Genomic DNA, 6,000 nt, shown 5'->3' on the forward strand with positions numbered 1-6,000 from the left:
CTGCCTTGCTAGTCCCCTGCACATAGGGAGGCTGGAGGAGTAGCAATGACAAGGCAAGTGGACTGGCAGATCCAGAGAGCCACTTGCCATTTTCCCCACCTCAAGAGCGAACGCACAGCAACCATGAGCACGCTGGGAGGCTGCAGCAGGGGCAGTGGAGCAGCAGCACTGTCTCTCCATAGCTTGAGGAAAGATTCTTCCTTCAAGTTTCCACAGTGCCAAGCGCACTTTGTGGAGTAAGTACTTAACTTCTCCCATCGAAATGAAAGGTTTACACTAGAGCATCACAGAGACCCACAGGGGCTGACAATCTGTAGAGGATGTCATGCCCAGACCCAATGGATCCTGGGACTTTTTGTGTAGCCAGCTCCCTCTGTGGTGCTCCCTAGGTATCCCTCCTCCAGAAACAGGCTCATTACTTTGGGCTGAGCCCCTGTAGAAACAAAAGCCTAAGGAATTAGTCAATACTGGTACCAATAGCATTAATTACTGTACAGATTTCCAATCAGAAACCTACAGGTAGAGTTGTGGGGAGCAGACCGCTCTTCCAGCCTAGCACACACACTGAGACCTGCAGAGACCTGACTACAAAGGGGAGCTTCTGAAGAGGAGGAGCAGAGATGCTGCTTTACTTTAATTTATGGCACAAACCGATATAAGTCCCCACTATGCATATATTTTGCAGGGATCTCTGATTTGTATAATGTTACATGCCACATGTGCTGAAAGAGCTAGGTATTATTAATCATCATTATAAATTCCTAGCTCAGTTAGAAGTGTTAGAGATGGAATGGCCATCTTAGCTTTTTATTTTCTGGCTTTTGCTGTTTTGTGTTAAAGCCTTAATGCTAACTGTTGGCTGGCAGAAATGCAGTTAGACTTTGATAGGATTTCAGTCTTAAGATCAAACAACACTGTGATATCATGATGTACACTGGATAGAATCTTCAGCAATTTTATGGTTATGCCTGAGTTATGTAAACATTTATTTGCCGGGGGGGGGGGGAGGGGGAGGCAGAAAAGGAGAAGGAGTGAGAATTCAAACATGATTCAGAGAAGAGATAAAGATACTTTGCTTAATTTACTTTTTATAATTGTAACTGTTGTCCTCCTGTTAAAAAACTAATCTTACCAGCCCTGTAGAAATATTTGCTTGATTGTATTTAATGAACAGATATTTATCTTTTTCAACAAATTTAAATTGTATACAGAGCACAAATGGCATAATAAAGTCTGGCAGTGTATGCATTTCCACAAAAATAGATATTTTTAATCTTTATAACTCCTGTAAAAGAACCAAATACTGATAAATTAAATTAAGAGATTACTAAATCCTATTTTTATAACTTTATACTAAATAAATATTTCATCAAGTAAAAATGCTACTCATATTTTTTAAACTTACAGTTTTAAAGCAGAAGTGATATTTTCTCCAGTAACTGAAGCGGTTTTCTAATCTAAAACAAATTTAAAAATTTGATTTAATGTTTTCTTAGCACTGTTATTACCCTCAACATTTCAGGCACACTAATAAAAATAATCTAAACAGAAATTTCTTGTTCAGCAAATTACGGATAAACACTTAAAGAAATCAAGCCCCAAATTCAATCCATTGCAACATTTTAAAAATGATTCCCGATCTGTTTAAAGATGAAAACATTGTGCGCTATATAATACCACGGCAGCAGCAGGTTCCCTATCATAGATCTGAAAACATATTTCATCTAATTGATGAGCTTTTGTTTAAACAAGCATTGATATGCATGCTGTGATGCATGTGGTCACAAGAAATTCTCAGCAACATATAGCCCAAGTGATTAGGCTACTAGATAAAAACAGTTTTTATTGTATTTAGAATTTTTTCCCCACTAATTCAGTATTAATTATGCAAAAAAAAAGTTTTATTTTTTAAAGACACTTCCACCATATTAGACCCCATTCTGCTCCCACTGAAGTCAATGGCAAAACTCCCATCGACTTCAATGGGAGCTCTGGGCCCCTGAGAATAAATGCTTACTTATTGTGCTTTGGAAAGCATTGTCTTAACTCATTTAAAATCAGGCATTAATGTATAATAATTTATGAATCGAGCAAGCCTATATACAGTATTTTGAACTGACAATTTTATAGTGGTCTTGGTCATGCGTATGGCATGATATGACATTTATTGTATCTGCAATAAAAACATTTTAAGAGTATAACTACAAGCTTTATGGATGATTTTACTATGTGGCATGTTTATTCCATGTTGCTGAGAACTGAGAAAAAATAACTTTTTCATTTTACTGCATCATAAAAAATGAATTAGATTTCCTGAATACAGTATACAATCAGAAAGCACTTGGTTCTGACCTCATTTGTGAGGCAAATTTTTTTTTTTTTTTCCCCCAGAGGCCAATGGTATGTGAGTTTACATCTGGCTGTTGTTTGAGAAAGTCAGTGCCTTGTCTGTGCTTATTGATCTTCAGGGTCATCTTTTAATAATACCAAAAAAGCTTCCAAAATAAAGATCTTAAATCTTTTTTCCTCCTTTTTCCTTTTAAGGGTTTCTTTTAAAGATGCTTGTCAGCACTAGCTCTGTCAATAAAGTTAATTGGCAAACTGTCTCTTTGTCAATATATGGCCTATGGCAAGCTTTCCTACAAATCTATACAAAAATCCACTTGAAATATATTATGGTTGTACTTAAATAAGATTCTGTGCTTCCCTGAAATTTATAAAGAGGAAGTCTGCCTATTTTCAAATGGTATGATACAGATAAAAAGCAACTAGCAAGATGTTAAAATTCAATAAACAGCAGGGAACAGAGGGCTGGAGTGTGTCTCTGCTCATCTTTTGTTTTCGATGGAAATGGGAAATAAATGCTTAACTACAGAAAGAACAATGAATATTTTACATAACAGCATAATGGAAGTTCCAGTTCCCATAAGGGCTCACTTCCAAGCAAACAAAATTAATCACAAAACTTAAATAATGCATGTTTTCATGAAACCCAGAGAGTTCCAATGCAATACAGGAAAGTAACAGGGATTCCACAGAACTATACTCCGTTCAAGGAGTCTATGGCTACAACTTTATGTCCTGTTTGTGCTAGCTAATCCTTTCCATAAATCCTCTGCCCTCAATTGTGAATTAAACAGGAAGTTGCTTTTAAAGATCCCTCAATAGGAACCTGTCCATTTCCGAATCCATGTGTAATCATCCTATGGAGCAAAATCCCTCTGATGGTGAGTGGAGTGTGGCACCCTACAAACACATGGACAGCTCCCTTTCCCTCCTCCTCTCCAAGCAGAAGTTGCTGTTAGCTCCCGGCACCGCAGTGCAGCGTAGCCCAAGCCAGGCTAGGCGGTCCACAGCCCCCCTCTGGTTGCCTGTGTAGGGGTCCACGTGCTGTGCTAACCTCCTGCAACCCCCCCGCTCCTTGTACACGCTCTTCATCAGCGGGAAGGAGCGCTGGAGGCTGCCCGTGCCTGGGAGCCTCTGGGTGCGCTCAGCATCTCCCGAGGAGACGACCACCCTCACCCTGCCATCTCGTTTGCATCTTTCCCCCCCAATCTGTCCGCCCCACTTTGCGCACAGATGTTACGTGGCCGCCCCGGCCAGCATGACTCAGCCCTACCCCACGGGCACCAAGCGCGTCCTGCAGTCCCCGGGCGCGCGCAGGACTCCCCGGGGCGCGTTCCGCGCGCGGGGAGTCCTGCCTGCGCCCCAGGCTGCGCGGCGCGTTTCGTCCCCGCTCTCTCCAGACGCCACCCCGCCGGTGCTGCGGTCCCGCAAACCAACCGGGGGGGAGGCTCAGTCTGCCCGCCCGTTAGAACTCCCCAGGGCTTTCACTGGGACTTCTGCCGTGGCTCAGCCTCCTCCGCCCGCAACAACTTAAGTAAGCACTTCAGGATCTGTCCCCAAAGCACCTGGAGACCAACAACTTCGCACGCTTCAGGCAACTCCTACCCTTGCGTCGAAGCAGCAACGGAGGCAGTTGGGGGGGGGGGGGCTACTACAAAACCTCCTGGCCAATCTGAGCCCCGATCCTGGCATGCAGCCTAGGAAGGGGGAAAAGGCAGGACGGGTTTCAAAGGCTCGATCTGACGGTTATCGTTTATCTACTCGCTTAGGGTGAGCCACGATATGCTCCCCCGCGCAACGGCAAGCCTCGATCTCCTTCGCATCCTTCCATGCATCTTGGCCCCCAGCACCTCGGCAGCTTTCCCGCTGCCTCCCGACCACCGGATCCTTGCAGTCGCTGCCCTCCGGCAAGCAAAAGTTGTGCCAGGCTTCATTAGCGAGTCGGTTTCAAAGGCACTCGAGTTGCAAAGCAATTCCCACCGCCGGGAGAGGCAGCCTGGCGTCGGTACCGAGAAGCGCCCTGTAGCCCAGCGCCCCCCCCCCCCCGCCAAAGTCAGATCGCCCCGGGAAACCACCATCGGCTCCTGCAAACCATCCCCAGCCGCAGCCCACCCGCCCACTGCCCCGGCGAGCAAAGCCGCTCGCTGCTGGCGCCGGGGGAAAGTTGCAGCCCTTCTCGGACACGCTCGCTCGTAGGAAAAGTTGCCCCGGAGGCAGGAACAGCCGCCACCGCCCATAAACTCTTGGGCGCGCCACTTACCCGCGAGGACCCACCGAACCCCCGCGGTGCCGGCACCCAGCAGCCGCCCCCCGCGTGCGGAGCTGGTCACCGTCTCCTGCCTCCCGAGCTCGGCGCGGCTCGGCGCTGCTGGCGACGGCGGCGTCTCCTGGAGGAGTCGCCAGGCGTGACAGAGCCAGAGGAGGGGCGGACAAGGGGTTGTGTGGGCTGCACGTTGCAGTCCTCCCTCTGCTGCAGTGCTGGAGCGGGAGAGAGAGAGGGAGAGGGAGGTAAAGGCGGGGAAAGCGGAGGCACAGAGACAGGGCGGGAGAGAGAGAGGCAGGAAGGCAGCGCACGATCAATAATTGAAGGCGTGGGAGTGGGCAATCTTGGCTAACGCAAGCAGACAGACTCCTCCGGGACGAGACTGGGGCATTGCAAGCCAGCACATGGACTGTGCGGGAAACCCGCCTTAAAATCCCCCCCCCCTTTTGGGGGGAATCCACACCCATCTGCATACACAGGCACTTCGTCCCAAAGTTAATATTTCATTAGAGGCAACAGCAGGGAAGACTGTGCGAAAGGCTCTGTTTGCCTAGGAGCTGCCTGCAGCAGGCTCTTGGCAATCCAAAGCGTTTCTAAAAGGCTGCTCCTTTTATTAGATCATAATGTTATTGGTGTGCAAGGTGCTGTACAGACATGCCCCAAAAATACATTACAGTTGAGGGACCCCCCGTGCTCTAACCCCTATTCTTTTTGCAGTCCAGTGATTTTAGACTTCTTTTGCGAGTCAGGACGATGCCTCTCATGAATAAGGGATCAGTCCTTGTTTGTAGGATCAGTCCTTGTTTCGATTACTAGTACTAATTATTTCTAATGCAGAATCATCTAAGCGCCCCAAACCAGCATTAGAGCTCTGTTGGGCTAGGCATTGTACAACAAATTACACAAAGACAGTCCTCTCCTCAAAAACTTTACAAGTGTCAGAACTTGCTTCCCAGAAGAAACCAGAAGCTCTGGAAAGCCATTCCACCCTATAGACTCATTACCTTTTTTTCTTTTTTTTTTTTAAGTGATGGCTGATTTAATACTAAAACGTAGCAAAAAAGATTTACTAACAGAAAATTCCTAAAGAAATTCCATTGTCTTTAGTCAGTTTAAATAAATTTATGGTGCTCAAACTTTTTTTCCACATACTGGGCTTGATTGTCCATTGCTTTGCAGCTTGTGTAGTCATTTACACATGTGCAGAATGGGTATCTGCATTTTACACTCACATTTCATAGGTGTCAATGACTACACCAGCTGTAAATGGTGGAGAATCAGACCCACCCTCCCCAGCAAGAACTAGTGTATAACTACAGGTTTCAGAGTAACAACCGTGTTAGTCTGTATTCGCAAAAAGAAAAGGAGTACTTGTGGCACCTTAGAGACTA

The 6,000-nt window shown here is 46.1% G+C and overlaps 1 protein-coding gene across 4 annotated transcripts in view; it reads right to left on the minus strand.

Annotated features, from left to right (window-relative positions):
* Positions 1-4,780, minus strand: part of SV2C (synaptic vesicle glycoprotein 2C) — a 214,726-nt gene extending 209,946 nt beyond the window's left edge. For 3 of the 4 annotated variants that reach the window (XR_012158914.1, XM_073344194.2, XM_073344196.2), the window contains exons 1-2: positions 4,607-4,780; positions 1,406-1,457 (exon numbers count right to left, since the gene is read on the minus strand). The gene's annotated coding sequence lies outside the window, so the exon portion shown is untranslated. The remainder of the gene's footprint in view (positions 1-1,405; positions 1,458-4,606) is intronic. The other variant, XM_073344195.2, reaches the window with a different exon arrangement.
* Positions 4,781-6,000: the final 1,220 nt, after the last annotated feature.

This window comes from Lepidochelys kempii, chromosome 5 (genome assembly GCF_965140285.1).
Source record: "Lepidochelys kempii isolate rLepKem1 chromosome 5, rLepKem1.hap1, whole genome shotgun sequence".
Lineage (NCBI taxonomy): Eukaryota > Metazoa > Chordata > Testudines > Cheloniidae > Lepidochelys > Lepidochelys kempii.